The 18,458-nt window shown below is 48.2% G+C and overlaps 1 protein-coding gene across 5 annotated transcripts in view; it reads right to left on the reverse strand.

Moving 5' to 3' along the window:
• Nucleotides 1–18,458, reverse strand: part of PC (pyruvate carboxylase) — a 250,421-nt gene that overhangs the window by 160,492 nt on the left and 71,471 nt on the right. The gene's annotated exons all lie outside the window — the stretch shown is intronic.

The following is an 18,458-nucleotide window of genomic DNA, read 5'->3' on the forward strand; positions in this document are numbered from 1 at the left end:
AGAAGTCACAAATGTTGTAACCTTTCCTCATAGGGGGCTTGCCCTAGCCCCTTCCTCATTTCTGAACCTTTTTGAACTCTACAGTGACTTTCCTGAGTGATCAGAACTGTACACAGTACTCCATGTGTGGCTGCACAATAGATTTGTATTTTTAAAAAATAAATGTTTATTAGTTTTCCAATATTTGCACCACAGATTTGTAAAACTGCATGATGATATTGGCAGGTTTGGTCTGCCGATCCATTTCCGAATGACTCCCAGCAAGGAATTTGTTGGGTTTTCCCGCACGCAGCTGCTGCAAGCCAGGGTCCTCTGGCAGAGGAGAAGTCATGAGTCCTGAAGAGGCCCCTTCTGCCCCTTCTTGTCTCATTCAGGTGCACTGCGCCTCCTTCACTTCCAGCTCCCATGCCAGCCTCACCGTTGATCCTGGCAGCCCTCTGGCATCAATGGAATATGCCCTGAGCCCATCTTCTCAGGAGCAGTCTGCTGCTCAGTCTGGTTCATAGCCACCACTGTTGCCTCCTCCATCATCCCAGTTCTGGAGACACCAGCACAGGAGCTGAAAGACAGCTCAGGCCCAGTCCTCCAGAAGCAGTTCCCATTTGTCTGCCCAGCCTAAAGGACACCCTGCTTGCCATGTTGAAATTGTGCACACCCCATTCCCACATAAGGGAACCCACAGGGACATGTCACTTCTTGGATCAATAGCTTAGACCAGGGGTCAGCAAACTTTTTCAGCAGGGGGCCGGTCCACTGTCCCTCAGACCTTGTGGGGGGCTGGACTATATTTTTTTTTGGGGGGGGGAATGAACAAATTCCTATGCCCCACAAATAACCCAGAGATGCATTTTAAATAAAAGGACACATTCTACTCATGTAAAAACATGCTGATTCCTGGACTGTCCGCGGGCCGTACTTAGAAGGCAATTGGGCAGGATCTGGCCACAGGGCCTTAGTTTGCCTACCCATGGCTCAGACAGCCACACCACCTGCATTGCTTCTGAATCCCTTTCTGTACCGTACTGATGTCAGCATTAAAGAGTTTGGCAGAAACCAAGTCCTCCAAGCTTGAGTTCTTCACTGAGAGCTGTGGCAGGAGCAGGAGAGGGTCCACTTCTACCTGAAGCAAGCAGCCCAGATGCTGCCGGGGCAGGGAGTCCCGCTTTCGTCAACTTTCGCTCCCCTCACGTTGGAGGCCACAGAAACTCAGGGAACCAAGGCCAAGTGCTAGCGATTTATTTCTCCTGTCTGAGTAGTCAAGTAATTAAAGATTCAAGGTTTTCTTCCCAGGGATAGATTGCTCTCCTCTGGAGCGAGAGCGCAGCTGAACGCACGGACGGCAGTGGCGGGGTAGCGGAAGCTGAAGCAGTTTTCGCAAACGGAGGGCGGGGGAGACGGGAAGGATAATTCCCGAGTACTAGCCCCACGTTCATCCTTTATGCCTGGCAAGATGCAGCAAGCTGAGGATGGCGCCCCTCTCCCTCGCCTCGGTCCCTTCAGTAAATACAGAGGCGCCAGGCTACGCACCATTAAACCCACAGACCAGAGCGATCTGCTGTCAGATCAAATATTTAGCAGAGAGGCTCAGGGAACGCACGCAGAATCCACACACAAGGATGAGCAAGAGGCGAAGGGCATCGAAAAGGCAGGGAATCAGCCTGGCCCGAACAGAGAGGAGAGCTGAAAAAGCCCAAATTAGGAATCTGCGCAGACCCTTTCCCATATAGTTTTGCTGGCACATCAGTCCCACCATCCTTGCAGCAGCCCCACAAGGGCAGGCCACTATGATTTAATTTATTTAGTGGACTTTACTACTTTATAGGAGAGCAGTGTTGCAAGGCAGCAAACATAGCATACAATAACAGTACTAAACACTTTTGAGGCATGCCAGCACCTGAAACTTAGAAAATGCAATAAAACAGTCAGCCTAGCACAACAATAGAAGTCAGTGTAAGCAGAACAAAGCAGGAGTGCCCCAGCAGAAGTCTACTCCATATGTGTGGCAGAGAACAGGCCTATCTTCAGCGTCCACTTGGAAACTTGTTGGGGCAGACTTGTTGGAACAAACTTGTTGGGACTTTTGGGTCATCTAGCTAGGAAGAAGAGGAGGAGGAGGAGGAGGAAGAGGAGTTTGGACTTGATATCCCACCTTTCACTCCCCTTAAGGAGTCTCAAAGGAGTCTAACAATCTCCTTTCCCTTCCTCCCCCACAACAAACACTCTGTGAGGTGAGTGAGGCTGAGAGACTTCAGAGAAGTGTGACTGACCCAAGGTCACCCAGCAGCTGCATGTGGAGGAGCGGGGAAGCGAACCAGGTTCACCAGATTATGAGTCCACCGCTGATGTGTGTCCTGTGCTGATTGACTGGGAACGTGGCAGTTAGAACAGGTGTGTTTGAGGGAAAGTGGCAGTTAGATATTGGAGAGTGAAGGAGAAGAGTAGCTGGTGTGAGTGCTGAGAAGTAGGGGATAGGACAGGATTAGGGTTTGCATTAGGACTAGACTCATAAGCACATGCTATGAAATACAAAGTACCCAAACCCTGTTATTGAAAGCAAACACATACTGTATTCAGCCATTAATATAATGATACAGATTTGTTTGTTCGAAGCACGTCTCATCTTTGGCCAAGCTATCAAGGCTGTGACAAAGTCGGTCAGATAAAGCAGCGTCTATAGGGTGGCAGCAGAATATCAGCAGTTAGACAGCTGGCGGCAGCAATGTTTCTGAATGCCAGTTGCTAGAAACCACAGCAGGGGAGACAACTCTTGTGCTTCAATCCTGCTTGCAAGTTTCCCAGAAGAGGAATCTGGTTGGCCACTGTGAGAAGAGGATCTCTGACTAGATGGGCCATGGACCTGATCCAAGAGGTGCTGGAACTCACCCTTGTTCTCTTACATTCAGGCCAGCAAAGATCTTTTGCCAGCTGAGAAACCCCAGGCCATCTTGACTGGAGACATAAGTGCAGGGATGACCTTGAAGAGACAGCTTTGGAGATGACAGGGGAGCAGAGAAGGTGCGAGAGGATTTGGATGAAAAGCGCTTAAAGCCCAGGACACACACGAATTTCGCTGCAGTTCTGACCCTGAGCTTACTAATTAAGATAGATAGAAAGGTCCTGAGCCTGCGAGTTTAGAGGAGTCTGGGGGGAGACCAGCAAGCAGGAGGGGGAGGAGGCGAAGGATGGGGGTGGCTAGAAGGTTTCTGTAATCCTCTTCCAAGAGAGTTCGATTTCTGGATCAGAATTAAAAGCAGAAGAGAGGGAGAATATGGATTAACTGTGTATTTAAATCTCAGTCAGGGAGCCAGGCCGCCTAGCCAGACAACCATAAAGAGAATAATGAAGCGTGGAAGTCATTACTGATGTTTTAGCTAAGGAGCAACTGGCGGGTCCTGAATTTTAACAGCTGCAGGCAGCACCTGTGAGGGGAGGGAGCAGGATGGTGTGGGGGCAGTGAAAGCTAGGCCTCCCAAAGAACCCGCAGGCACAAGAAGGAATTAGCCCTGGGCGCAAATAGAGGAGAGGCCATTTGCACAGTGGAAATTGGTACAGCACAAATACCGCCATCCTTCTTTTAATTTTTTTAAAGCAGGTTTCCAGACTTCATGGCTACATAGATAGGGCTAGAAATTTCTGGGCAACAGGTGGTGAAAGCTGAGAGGCTGGGCAGAGGAAAGAACATGTTTCTCTGGAGAGAAAACAGGCACTCCAGCACCTGCCTCCAGAACCCTCTGCCTCCTTGAGTGAGAAGGTTCAAGGTTCTTGTATTGATTTACAAAGCCCTGAACAATTTGGGTCCAAGATACCTCAGGGACTGCCTGAACCACTATATTCACTGACATCCTCTCCAGGAGCATATTGGGTCGTTCCCCGAGTTGGTGAGGCTCGCTTGACAAACAATGAGAAATTGAGCCTTTAGTGTCATCGGCCCATTCCTGTGGAACACTTTGCCACTAGAGATTTGGGCAGGTGCCTTCTGTCCCAACTTTAAAATGCCTGCTGAAAACGTTTCTATTCCACAAGGTCTTTGCAGGCAATTAAGAGTACATCCCTCACAATCATAGAACTGTAAAGTTGGAAGGGACCACAAAGGTAATCTCCTGCAATGCAGGAATCTTTTACCCAACATGGGGCTCAGACTCATGACCATGAGATTAAGAGTCTCGTGCTCTACCGACTGAGCTATACTCTACTGATGTTTGTTTTTAATCTCTTTTTGCTTTTAACTCTTTTTTAAAAAAAACTTTTTATGATGTTATTGTCTGTCTTTATGTTTTACACTGTTGTAAACTGCTATGATATTTTTTTGATACAGTTGGTATATAAATATTTTTATGAATAAATAAATAATAAAATAAATAAGATCCCTGTGCATAACACAAAACAGAGGCTGAGACACACAGTCCTGCCAGATGTGCATAATGCATCCAATCTGCTGGCATGATCCCTCCTTAGGGAAGGTGACTGGCAGCTTGCCACTCAAGGGCTGTCTGGGGTTAGGTTGGCAGAGCTGAAACTGGTTTTTTCCTTCCCACCCACCCCTTTAAAACTGCATCTAAAGCTGCCAAAGGTGCCTGCCTTAGCCCAATGGGTAGAGATGATGAGCGGTGACTCAACCGAAAGCAAATACAAACGTATTTACTAGTGTATTTTGTACTGTTGGATAGATCCCCTGACTGGTGTTAAGCCAGTTCTGGTTGCGGTCACACTCCCCTGAAAGGAGCGGGTTCACAGTTTGGGGATACTCCTGGATTCCTTACAGTGGCAAGGAATGTCTGCTGCCAGCTTTTTTTGGTAGCCCTGCTGAACATAAGCAGAGCCTGCTGGATCAGGCCAATGACCCAGCTAGTTTAGCACCCTGTCCTCACAGTGGCCAGCCAGATGCCTGTAGGAAACCTTCAAGCAGGACCCAAGCACCATAGTACTCTCCTTCCCCTTTGTTTTCCAGCAAGTAGTATTCAGAAGTATTACTGCTTTCAACTCTGGAGGCAGAGCACAGCCATCATGGCTAGTAGCCACTGATAGCCTTCTCTTCCATGAATTTGTCCAATCCTCTTTTAAAGCATCTAGGTTGGTGGCCATCATTGCTTCTCTATCTGAATGTGGATAATCTCTCTTTGCATAGACCTTGTCTATGCACTCTGCTAAGCTTGAGGTTAGATTACTGCTATGCATTAGACGTGGGGCTGCCTATGAAGAAGGTTCAGAAACTGAAGCTGGTGCAGAGTTCAGTGACCAGATCACAGACTAGGACCTCACATGTTTCTGATCACTGGAAAACATTCTCCAAAATTCCATACAACAATGAGGACCAGCAGCTTGGGTTTTGCACAAAGGACAGGTTTTTGTTCAGTCAGCAGTAAGGATAGGAGGAAAATGTACAAGACCTCTGGAGGTACCAGTTGCCGTGTGAAAACCAAATGAGGAGTACTGCGTGTATGATGCCAACTTCAGAAGCAGCCTACTGATGACAATCCTTCCAAGATATCCTTCTACAACCTCCCTTGAGCAAACCTGCAACAGCAGAGTTATTCTTCCTCTCTGCCAAAACCAGGTGTTTGCCAAGAGGAAGAAATTGCTTGGGGGGGTCACAACCTACCGCCCCCAGAGGGCACCAAACCACGTCTATTCCCACTCTGCTGAGTCGCAAAACTCAATTTCCACCCCAGGGATTTAAATGCATGGCGCAGCAACAGTGTAAAAATAGCACCTTAATCTGTTCCTTGGGTGAGTTCGGTCACATCTGACTATAGATGTTCCTTCTGCCTCTTCTTGGAGCTGCTGATGCAGCTCCATGGGAGGGAGTTCGTGTATCAAGCAACCAGTCACCTGAGAATCCGACATGGTCCAGTGGTCCAGAAATTCAGACAAGAAGGACACCTTTGATACTTTTTCAAGGCTGCCAAGAAGTCAAACTTGGGGGCTCTTTTCTTTTCCCAGAGTTGTTGTTGTTGAAATCCCACTGAGAGGACAAAGGTACCAACTGCAAGAAAAGGCACCAGCCTCCTAGCTGGACAGATGTAGTTAGGGGGCAGGGCTATTGTCTTGAATACCAAGCCTGGACTATAAAGCCCAGACTCAATCCAAGACCCAGGGTTTATCCACATTTCCCAGGAAAACCCAATCTTTAGTGCTGAATCAGAGCAAACATCAGTTGGGTTTTCTCCAGGTTGATGTTTGCTCTGATTTAGCACTGAAGAGTGGGTCTTCCAGGGGAAATCAGCAGGGAAGTGGCAAACCCACCTGACCAAGAAGGGAACAAGCAGTAAACCATTCAAACTCATGCTTTCTAGGCCCAGGACAAGGCCCCAGATGAGACGGCATGCTCTTCTGCCACAACTGCAGGGCTGCTGTCCATGGTCCCAAAGCAGCACCTTGGTCGCTGTCCAAGGTCCTGAACTGATCTTATCCTCCCATCTGCTCCAGCGATCTCCATCATCCTTGGGACATCACTTTCCCTTGGTGGTAGACATCACCATGGATCAGGTCACCATCAAGGTTACAGCATTAGTACATCACTGTACCTTCCAGGAACTCCAACCTAGCGCCACCCCTCTCCTCACCATTGCTGTCTGTTGTTGCCAACTCAGCACAATCTGTTCTGATGGGTAGCCATCAGAGCTGTGACCCTTTTGCTTAGGAGACTGAACCTGGGAGTTTCTGAAAGCATGAGCTATTGAGGCAGCCAAATATCATTCATCTGGTCTAATCCAATATCATTACTTTCTGTTCTGATAAGCAGCAGGCCTCCACTATCCCAGGCAAATGTATTTCACAACCCTGCCACCCATGATGATGATAATAATAATAATAATAATAATAATAATAATAATAATAATAATAATATTTCAGAAAACAGGATGTGAGCCAGGCAATAAACAGGAAGGGCAAGAAGGGGAAGGAATGTACAATGGGCACTTATGACAACCTTAGGAAGACCAGATCAGAAGCTAACAAATATGATCAGAAACTATCTTGCTTCCGTCATACCAGAGACTGTTGAAGTCAGGACATCTGACCAAAACAATTTGCAAACAACTGAAATGTGTTTCAGAGACAAGCCCTGAGTGGCCAGTGAAATAAACAGAAACCAACATTCGACAAAACTGTCTCTTTGCAGGCCACTGTTGGAAGAATGGATTTGTTGTGTTAATTTATCCATTAAGAGCAATTTCCAAGGTCTCTGGAACTCCTCGGTATCAGCTGTGGATTCCAGCTGCCAACAGGCTCCCTAAAAGATGATATTACTATCATCAACATCACCTGCTTGATTGTAAAAAAAGCAACAACACCAAAGTGCTTTACAAAAAGAAGAAAACAAAATTACCTGTAAAATCAGTTTTAAAACCACGAATTAAAACAATTTCAAAAATAATGAACATTAATGATAATCTAAAAACAGATTAAAACACACATCAATATTCTACATGCCCCGGGAGATCTGTCTAAACACAAATGTTTAGGCACTGAAAAAAGAGCTCTATGAAGCAGCCTGCCTGATGTCCAGAGGCAGGGAGTTCCAGAATGTAGGTGCTGCCCCACTAAAAGAATAATGTCTTACAAATGTGGAACAAGTACAGTATTACAAGGCACCTATAACAGTGCCAGTTCTGCAGATCAAAGTGGTTGAGTGGGCTTATATGGGGTAAGGCGATCGTGCAAGTAAACTGGTCCCAAGTTAAGGGCTTTAGAGAATAATAGCAGCACCTTGAACTTGTCCCAATAGCAAATCAGCAACCAGTGCAGATCTCTGAGCAGAGATGTTATTCGCTGACTGGGTCTCACCTGTCAGCAATCATGCTGCAGCAACCCGCACTAACTGCAGCTTCCGGATCAGGGACAAGGGAAGCCCCACACAGAGCACACAGCAGTAATCCAATCCTGAAGTAACCAATGCATGAACTACTGTGGCCAAGCTTTCCCGGTCCAGCAACAATTGCAGATGTTGCAGATGCTGTAGTTGGTAAAAGGCCCTTCTAGGCACTGAGGTTCCCTCAGGTCTCCATAATATAAAGTGAGAAGAGTAGCATCTTCAGAAACTAACACAGAGCCATTCACCATCAGGCCTCATGTAGGGTGCAGAGGGTTGGCATCTCCATCACAACACCTCCTCTGGTGCCTGGTGAGTCACTGCCAGTACAGACCCCACAGACATATATACTTGAAATTAAGACCCTTTTTTGCCCCAATGTGCATGACTTTATGCTTGCTTACACTGAACTGCATTTTACCTCCCATTTATTTACTTTGGGGAGATCCTTTAAGAGCTCTTCGCAATCCCTCTTTTGTTTTAACCACCATGAACAATTCAGTATCATCAGCAAACTTGGCTGCCTCACTGCGCACCTCGAGCTCAAGATGATTTGCAAACCAGGTTTTTGTGTGTGTGGTTTTTTTTAAACACTCAAAATAGCCCTCCAAAACTCCTCTTGCCCCTGGCTGGCAGCTTTAGGTACGTCTGACATTTTCTCGCCCACTTCTGAGACGCTGTGCTCCAGCGTACCTTAAGTGTGGCTTCCTGTTCTGTCTTTAGACGGGGACTTCTACAGAAGCAGGCAGCAGCGGCATTCAGCGGGCTGAGTGCTTGCCTCTGTGCGTCTTCATCACTGCTCTGGCGGCTTTGACGCCATTATCGCAGCCTTTCCAGTCTGCTTGGCTGTCCTCGTTTTCCTTTGACTGAAAAGCTCCAAAATAAGCCTTGAGACTCTGCCCTTCTAGCTGTCCCATTTTCTAAGACATTATTTTCTAAGACATTCAGACAGACAGGAAGAGACCGTGGTGGTTAAAAAACATGAAGCATCCCAGTGGAGCTCAAAGCTGTCTGCTCGACTTCCTATCAACATAGGTGGCCAGCCGCACCTCCCAAGATCATTTAAGGGCAAGGAGCTGTTGTTGTTGTTGTTGTCTTAAGGGCTGCATCCCCTCAGGGGAAAATGTGGTAGAGGTGGATGAAGTCAATGCAATGGTGGGCAGAGTAAGGAGTCAAAGGTTTGTGGGAAACACCCCCTTCTCCCTCTCTCCACCTTCATGTTCTACCACACCCAGCAGGTACGAACAACAAAAGAGCCTTCTGGATCTGGCCAATGGCTCATCTAGTCCAGCATCCTGTTCTCACAATGGCCAACCAGATGTCTCTGCTGGGAATCCTGCAAACAGGATTTGAGCTGCTCTGGTTTTCAGCAACTGGTCTTCAGAAGCGTGTGACCACAAGGCAGAGCACAGCCATCGAGGCCAATAGCCTCCTCCTCCATGAATTTATCTATTTCTCTTTCAAAGCCACGCAAGGTCATCACTGCGTCCAGTGGGAGTGAGTTTCACAGTCTAACTATGCACACTGAATGAAGAAGGACTTTCTTTAATCTCCCCTGAATGTTGCTTTGTGGGGTGAAGATCACCCTTGACAAGGGTCCAAATTTCTTGCTTTCTTGAAGGGGACGCCCCCCCCCCCCCCGCTCCATTCTTTTCAATTCTCTCTGTCTCCGACCTCCCCTCACCTGCACAAAATTAGCCTCAGGGCCAGATGGAGCCCTCAGGCTTCAGCTTCCCCACCTGAGTTCTAAAAGAAGATACTGAAGGCAGAATCTGAAGTTTTCTGCACTCCAATGAGCCCTGGTGAATTGGACCGAAGCCCAGCAGTCTTCAACAGCAGCCAGCCAGGTGCTGCAGGGAAGCCCATAAGCATGGCAGGGAGGCTTGTCGGGTCTTTGGGCTGCTGCCAGCTTGTACTCAAGAGCTATTTGGATGGGGATTCCATTTGGCTCCAACTCTCAGGCATAGTCCTCGGACTCTCGGCTCAAGAATTCCCGGAGGCTTCATTCCAAAAATCAGCATGGACATAACTCAAGATACAGGCCACACAGTCAACAGTGCAGAAGCAAGGCTTTTAAGCATCCCGGCTCTCACTGGAGGATGAAGAACTGCCAAAATGCTCAAAATGGTATGAGGAAGGACCTCAGCTCAGGGGCAGAGCATCCGCTGTGTATGGAGAAGGTCCCCGGTTCAAGCCATGGTAGGGCGAGGAGAATCCAAAATCCTGAGACATTGCCAGTCCATGTAGACAATGCTGAGCTAGATGGACCAATGGTCTGACTCAGGATAAGGTAGATTTCTAGGTTCCAGCATGGTATGAAGCAAAATAGGGTCCAATGGCACAACAGGGTTTCTTCATGGTGAAGCAAGCTGAGAAGTTGATCCAGCAAGAGACACATTCCCTCGTCCCCCACGGTAAAGGAGCAGGGCAGGCACAACTTCAGTGTGACAATTGGGATGTTTCTTCAGGCAGGGCAAGTCAACGGGAACTTTCTCTGATGGGCTATGCTGGTGTCTCCAAGTCCGAGGTGACAGAGGAGGCAGCAGCAGCAGCAGCTCTGAACCACACTGAGTTCCCCAGACTTATAAGCCAAGTTCCCCAGGCTTATAACTTGTTTCGAACCTTCTTCATGAATGGAGTTGTCTCTAACAATAGAATATTTACATACATTAATTTCTATCTTGTCTCATTATGAGTTACATGTTTTAAAGCCTGGGGAACTTGTAGCGGAGCAAGGGGGAAGTTGTGAAGTAACGCACCCTGCATCTGCAAACAAACAAGGAATCAAACAAGCAAAGCCTTTACCATGTTTTCTGAGTGCAGTTTTGAATTGTGTGCTACAGTGGTGCCCCGCAAGACGAACGCCTCGCAAGACGGAAAACCCGCTAGACGAAAGGGTTTTCCATTTTGGAGGCGCTTCGCAAAACGAATTTCCCTATGGGGTTGCTTTGCAAGACGGAAAAATCTTGCGCGTCCCCACGGGGTTTTTTTGCCCCCCCTTTTCCTAAGCCGCTAAGCCGCCTATCAACTGTTCCGCTGATAACCCGCTTAACAGCTGATCGCGAAAAGCCGCTAAATCGCTAATAGCGCTAATCCACTTAGCCGGCAATGGGGTTGCTTCGCAAGATGAAAAAACCGCTAGACGAAGAGAATCGCGGAACGGATTCTTTTCGTCTTGCGAGGCACCACTGTATAGTGAATACTGCATTTACCCCCTTTCTCAAGAATTGCGTTTGGGGCATCTAGAAGCAGCAACTGGGCAGGGATGCCTCCTGGTGGGCTACTTGGACCACCCTCCCCGCCAACAGTCTCCTCAATCTCCTTTGACACCTCCTCTCCCTCTGGTGGATCCTGCCAGGACCCCTCTTTCTCATTTGTCACCACAGGAGCCATGACAACGTTGGCCTCACCAGGCTCTTTCATTTTCACCAGAAATGCTGAGAACAGAACCTCAGACCTTCTGCATACAAGGCTTGTTCCCTGCCCAGTTGCTTCGCCATCTAAGTCAGACGCTCTCCAGATGTTCTGGACTACAACTCCCATCAGGCCCAGCCAGCATGGCTGTTTTGGCTGAAATCGATGGAAGCTGGAGACCTTCTGCCTTCAAGACAAATAAGTGCTTCCCCTCCCCCTCCCCCCACAAAAAAGTGGCAAACCAAATGTCAGTCCTGGATATGTGGGCTTAGCCATGCGGAGCCATGGGATAGTTTGTTGGCAGCCCTGAGAGTGAAAGAGAGAGATTTTGCCAGCTTGCGAGTACCCAAGGGATTGAGAAGGGCCTGGAGAGTGACAGAAAACTGGGAAGCTGAAGACAGGCAGGGTAAAGCAGGCCCGAAAACAAGCTGCAGATTACAGGGGGAAAGGGGGGGGGGATCAAAGGCAAAAGCCCAATTAGGAAAGAAAAGGGCTTTGCCACTGCAAAGGAGCTTCCAGGTCATGAGCCTTCCGGATGTGACTTGGCAAGCCAGCAGGTGGGGAGGATGCCTGACAACCCAACTCAAGCTGTTTTTCAAAAGCAAGCCTAAAATGTTAACAATGTGGAGAACTCAGATGATGGCTCTCGCTTTAATGCCAAATCTACTGGATCCTCACCCCGCACACACACACACACACACACACACACACACTCTAAAGGACAGGAGAGCCCAAGTGGCATTTGCCTGTATTCATTCCTCGCCAGACAAGCTTCTGCATTTCCTGCCCACTCCACACAACCCCTTTGCCTCCACCATCAGAGACATTCAGATTGCAGCCTCCTTGGCCCGTTCTCTTAGGAAACACTGTATTTATAAGAGATCAATCTCTTAGTGTGGCAGCACCTACAGTCTGGAACTCCCTGCCTATTGACATCAGGCAGGAGGCTTTACCGTACTATTTTCAGTGCCTGCTAAATACATTTCTGTTTAGACAAGTCCACCTAGATATGTAAGTATGTACAGATATGTAGAATGCTGGCATGTGTTTTAATCTGCTTTTACTTTATTGCTGGTTTTATCTTTTGAAAGTTTTAAAAGAGTTGGTTTTTTACTCCTTTTACTGGTAATGTTATTCTCTTTGTAAACCACTTTCGAGGGTTGGTGTGGGGTGTTTTTTTTAACACAATCAAACAGCATACAAATTGTATGAAACAAATTAAAAATAAATAAAAATGTTGCGTGGAGTGCAGTCGTTCAGAGTGCCAGGGTTGGACCTGGCTTGCCTTGGGTTCAAAATCCCACTCTAACCTGAAGCTTGCTGGGTCAGAAAAACCCAATATCTGATCCTAATCGTCTCTAGTTAAGAGGGGTCAGGATCTTTCCCAGCTTTGCTCTCAGAGAAACTTTTAACTAGAGACTGCTTTAAATAAGTTCAAGTCTCCAAGGTCAGAGGAATTACATCCCAGAGTGCTGGAAGAACCAGCAGGTGTTATTTCAGAGCTGCTGCCTGAAATCTTTAAGAATCCTTGGGAAACAGATGAGATGCTGCACAACTGGAGATGGGCAAATGTTGTCTTCAAAAGGGGGAGAGGGGAAGCAATCCCCAGATGAAGGGCAGTATATGAAGTACCGTAAGTAAATAAGGGTAAATGACAAATTCTGAATACCAGAGGGGAGAGTGCCCTCGTGCTCAAATCCTGCTTTCTCGTTTCCCACAGGCATCTGGGTTGGGAATTGAGAGAACAGGAATGCTAGACTAGATGGGCCATTGGCCTGATCAAACAGATTCTACTCATGTTCTTGCAGAGTTTTGTTTTTAAAGATGCTGCTTATTGCTTTCTTTTCTATTGTGTGATGCATAGAGATGATTTTTAAATGTTATATGGTTTAGAAATGCTTTTAAACAAACATGTAAGTGAGGCTGGCCAGGGAACAGACTGCCTGGGAACAGACACACACAAACCACGGATGCTGCCTTGAGCTCTGCTGCAGAATCGGGAGGATTTAAATGCAGCAAATTAAAGAAATAATGCTGTCTTGTCTTTCCCATCCAGCTGTTCTACTTATGCTTCAAGTCTCTCTCTCTCTCCCCCCCCCCCATCCCCACAATCCCCCAAAGAACTATTAGGAGGGAGGGAGAGAGGGAAGGAGGGAGGGGGAGATTACGAAGTGCTATCACCCACAGCGCCAACAGCCTCTAAGTCACTGGGGCAAGCAGCTCCAAGTCGGCTGATCCTGGCAATCATATATAACACCCTGAAGTTTTTATTAATACAGCCAAGGTTGAGAGGGTTTGTTGCTCTAGGTTTCAGGGGTGCTGTTTGCCCCTCAAGCCAAGGCTGCAGCTCCGTCCAACCCGCCCCCCTATGCTGCCATTTAAACAAAAATAGGAGGAAGGAGGTGTCTTTGTGGGGGGAGTGGATGGATCTTCCTGCTGGAGCTGTTTAGCAATGCATTTAAGGGTATAGGAGCATTGTGAGGGGGGCGGAGAGGCAAGGGAGGAGCTTTGTCTGTCTGAGGAGCAACCACACTGCCCTCTAGTGACCAGCATGCCACAGAGGCACAGTTTTGGGGCCAGGTCAGAGGGATGGGTATCCACAGGTAAATAAACGAGATGTCCAACTGGAAGCAGGTTTGGGGATCAGTCCAACTCCTCCTCGCCCCTTTGTGGAATTCTGATCTTGGCTCCCCTCATTCTTTTCTGGGCAGGGGGGGTTGTTCTACCTTTTAATCTATTCCCACTTTGTAAAGCGACAAGATATGATGGTTCCCTTATTCAACAAGGAGCAAAAGTGGGTGGGGCAATGGATGTGACTCTCGCCATTGTGCAGTGGGCCAACTTCTGGCCATGCCAACGTCAGGTTTCTGCACACATGCATTGATGCCAAGTCCCAGGCACTGCCCCAGTTCAAAGGTACATTTCAGCCAGGCAAAAGCACCTGACAAAGGCACAGAAAGACTCAGTGGTGGGCATGGCTTGGGTTGGCTGCAGCAACTCTGCCTTAAAGGATGGGGTGGCAGGGCAAGCATCCAGATCAAGGGGTGTAATAGTACCACTCTGCTCTGCCTTGGTCAGACCCCACGTGCAGCCTTGTGTCCACTTCTAGGTACCACAGTTTAAGAAGGATATTGACAAGCTGGAAGGTGTGTAGAGGAGGGTGACTGAGATGATCAAGGGTCTGGAAACCAAGCCTTAAGGTTGAGGGAGTTGGGTATGTTTAGAATGGAGAAGAGTGTGAGATGATGGGAAATGGAGCTAGCTTCTTTTCTGCTGCTCCAGAGGGTAGGACCCAAGTCAACGAATTCAAATAACAGGAAAAGGAGATTCAGACTAAACATTAGGAAGAACTTTCTGGTGCTAAGAGCTGTGGAACGGACTCTCTCGGAAGGTGGTGGACTCTCCTTCATCAGAGATTTTTAAATAAAGGTTGGAGGGTTATCTGTCAGGGATTCTTTAGTTGTGGTTCCTGCATTGCCGGGGGTTGGACTAGATGACCCTCAGGATCCCTTCCAACTCTACAATTCTTTGATGCGATAGACCCAAGCTACTCCCAGAAATGCCAGTTTGCTTTCCCCAGTCCCGAGGCTCAGGACAGCAACCGTGTGCCCCGCTCTTCAAAAGGGGAGCTCAGCTGGAGTGCCAAGTATTGGGACAACGTCTTAGCTTACACCTAGCCAGGAACCTTTTAGAGCTTCAATATAACTGCTGACTTGTGCACCTTGTAAGCCGATCAACATTTGGGCATTGCGGTGAATTCTGTAATAAAGCCTTCGGCCATAATACAGCCGAGAGAGTCCTGGAGCCGCATCTTCAAGCAAGAGCCAGGACAGGAGCAAACCTTGGCAAGGCCCAGCAAAAGTGGTTCCTGAATGCAGCACCTGCCATTTTTTTAATGGGGGTGGTGGTTCTAGTTCCTTCTTTACACTGAAACCAAAATATCGTTTGGCTGGGAAAGATTTTCCTTAAGAAGCCCTGCTGGACGAAGCCCAAGCCCCAGTGTTCTGTCTCTGATAGTGGCCAGCCAGATGATCCCAAGAGAACTGCAAGTGCAACATGAAGGCAACACACACAGACACACAGACACCTCCTGCAAGCCGCAGTTGAGCTATTGCCTTGGGACACGGAGCTGCCACTGAGATCCCTTGGCTAAACACCCTCTATATATGCCTCACCTTCCTGACAACATCTTGCATCAACCGTTTGGTCTTGCTAATGGTGAAGTGACCTTGAAACACTCCGCTGAGAATCAGTGGACAGGAATGTTCTTCTCCCCCTCCCCCATCCCAATTCCCTTTGTGCTTGGTCTTTAGGGAGAAGAGAGAAAGAGTAAGATTCCACTCCCTGCTCTCAGCATGCTAGAATTCAGATCACTGATGGGTCCTTCTTCGCACAATGCAAAAGGATGGAATTTCCTTCCTTCCTTTGGGAGCTAAAAGCCTTTCAAAATGATGAGACAAATGCACGATGGAGTAGGAAATCTTCAGCGGCTATTAGCCAACATAGCAAAATGGAATCTGTATGTACAGAGAGTGTCTCCCTTAGAATACCAAATACTGGGGGTGAAAGGCTGGGGAGGACCCCTTGCCTTTCTGCTCTGACGGGAAGGTTCCTAGAACATCTGGCCGGCTGCTGAGACAGGGTGCTGAAAGACTTCTGGAAGAGCCTGCCAATCATGCAGAGAATCAGAGCCCACCGCCTCATTTTGACACTCGCCATTAATTTGGGGGTTGGAATAAATGATCATCAAGTCCCATTTCCCAAACGTTCTTCAGCTGAGTTGACTCGAGCCCTGAACTCTGGCTGCAACAATGGTGTTTCTGCCAACCTGCTTCTCTGCAGAGCTGTCCCCTCCCCCCATCCCAAAAATATGCTGTTACCATGCAAAAAAATTGGGGAGGGGAGCAGAAGCAAATAGAAAGCAGCCTTATACTGAATAACACCATTGGCCCATCTTCCTCAGTACTGTCTACTGTTTAGGCAAGAGTCACTCGCAGCCCTACTTGGGAGATGCCACTGGGGAATGAATCTGGGGCCTTCTGCATTGCCAAGCAGATGCTCTGCCACTGAGCTCCAGCTCATCTCCTTAAAAAAGTCCTGCTTCCTGTACAATTCGTTACACCGGTGTGCTCATTCCCTTAATTGCTCTGTGCCTTCCTGTCGCTTGTCACTGTGCGAGGAGCAGAGCTCTGGGTGGGGAGAGAATTCCTCCATCTTCCCGGGTCTCTGGCAAAGATGGCACACACTGTTTGCACACGGTAGGTCAGAAGAGGTAAATAAAACAAAGCATAACTGGGTCCGTGCCTATACACAGGCAGGCAGGCATGAGAAGACACACTTGCAAAGGATACTGGGAAATAATAATAATAATAATAATAATTGCACCTCTGTGCCAGTCAGAAACATGTCAAGGCCAAACACACAAACAAACCTTGCCTTTCTTCAGCCTTTCCTCCCAATATATTCACAGCTTCACAACAGTGAAGACCCACACACATCCATCTCCCTGCTGTAAAGTGAGGTCGGCATGGCCAAGGTCCTTTTAAGCATCGCTTGTTCCAGCAGAGAACATCACTCTCCCTCCCTGAAAGCTGCCACAGATACCTGGCCGGTCCACTTCTAACTTTCCCTTGATATGAACGCAAGAGGCTGCCTTGATATGAACGCAAGAGGCTGCCAATAGACCATTGGTCTATTTAGTTCAGTACTGCCGACATGGGGTGGCAGTGGCTCTCCGGGTTTTGGATGGTAGCATTCCTTCTTTTCATTGAAGCCAAAATATCATTTGGCTGGGAAAGATTTTCCTTAAGGACACCAGAGCAGTCCTGCTGGGAGAGAACAGTCCGAGGGCTGAGCATACACAGCACTGACACGGAATAGAAACAGGGAGATGTGCTCACATCCCTGGCGTGGAGGGCAAGTTGTAAGGAAACCTGTGGCACAGATTGGGGAGAGGAGTCTACGGATGCACTTATATCCCCTTTAAGAGCCGCTGAATAGAGAGACTCCCAGGCAGCTTATTGGAGCTCCAAAGAGAGGTAGGTGTGTGTGTGTTACTTTGTTCTGGCATGAGCCACTGAACTCAATTCCCTGTGCTGCCGGTGTCCTAGTCAGGAGAGAGCAGAGGCCAAGTCTTTGCTGGGAAATGGCACCTCCAGGGATGGGGCCATCACTTTGATGGAAAGCTCGGGAGCTCTTCTGCTCCACCTGGGAGGGGGCTTGTAAAAAGCTTCTATCGCAGGCACCAGTGATGTTCAGACAGCCAATTAGCTCCATATTCAGGGACTGATCCAAGCGGAAAAATCTGGGAGGATGGAACCAATCTCACAGAATTGGATAGTTGGAGATGAACCCAGGGGTCATCTAGTCCAACTCACTAAAATGAAGGAAAATGAAGGAATCGCACCTGAAGAAGCTGTGACAAAAGGCCTTGCCACCCCTGCTTAAAAGCCCCCAGTGAAGGAGTCCACCACCTTTTGAGGGAGTCTGTTCTCTTCAGTTGTCTCTTTCCACCATCCCCTCTTTCTCCTCTGTGAATTACCATGGAGTTGGAGGACCAGACAGGCAATTGTGAACTAGGAAAAGAGGCAGACCTTCTCTTTTATGGATTATAGGGTGCAGCTGAAAGCCAACAGATCTGCCATCACCGATTGGGAGAGAAGGACAGAGGCTAAAATTCCTGAATTCTCTTCCTAGTCTTCTTATCAATAGGTTCAACGGTTGCAAAAGAGACCACACATGCCCCTTGTAGAAACAGGGTTCCTGCGGCTCTAGAGATGCAGGAAAGCATCTGTGCACCTAGATCCTGGGAGCCTTTGGGCGCTCAGGCCCAAATCCCAGCACAGCACAGCAGGGGCTGGCAGCATGACCAATACGTCACATTTCCTCTTCTCCCCACTGTTTGGTAAAATGCATCTTTCAAAACCTATCCGTGCATCAACACTGGAATGACACTTCCAAGTTCATGGCTGCAACGCTTTCACAGCAAGGCAAGGCAATGGCATGGCTTTACCTCCCACAACCCAGGGAGGCCAGAGAGCCCTCCTCCTCTCTCCTCCCCCCTCTTCCCCTCCCCACATCCCTCTGGGGGCAGCTGCCAGATTCTCAGCTGCAGGCTTAGCAATTAATCCAGATGGTGCTGGATGGCAGCAGAGTCCCCATCGTCCCTCCGCAGATGAGCTGGCCAGCAGCGCAAATGCATGGCCCAGGGGTGGCACCTGGCCAAGAAGCCACT

Source organism: Podarcis muralis, chromosome 16 (assembly GCF_964188315.1).
Source record: "Podarcis muralis chromosome 16, rPodMur119.hap1.1, whole genome shotgun sequence".
NCBI classification, from domain to species: domain Eukaryota; kingdom Metazoa; phylum Chordata; class Lepidosauria; order Squamata; family Lacertidae; genus Podarcis; species Podarcis muralis.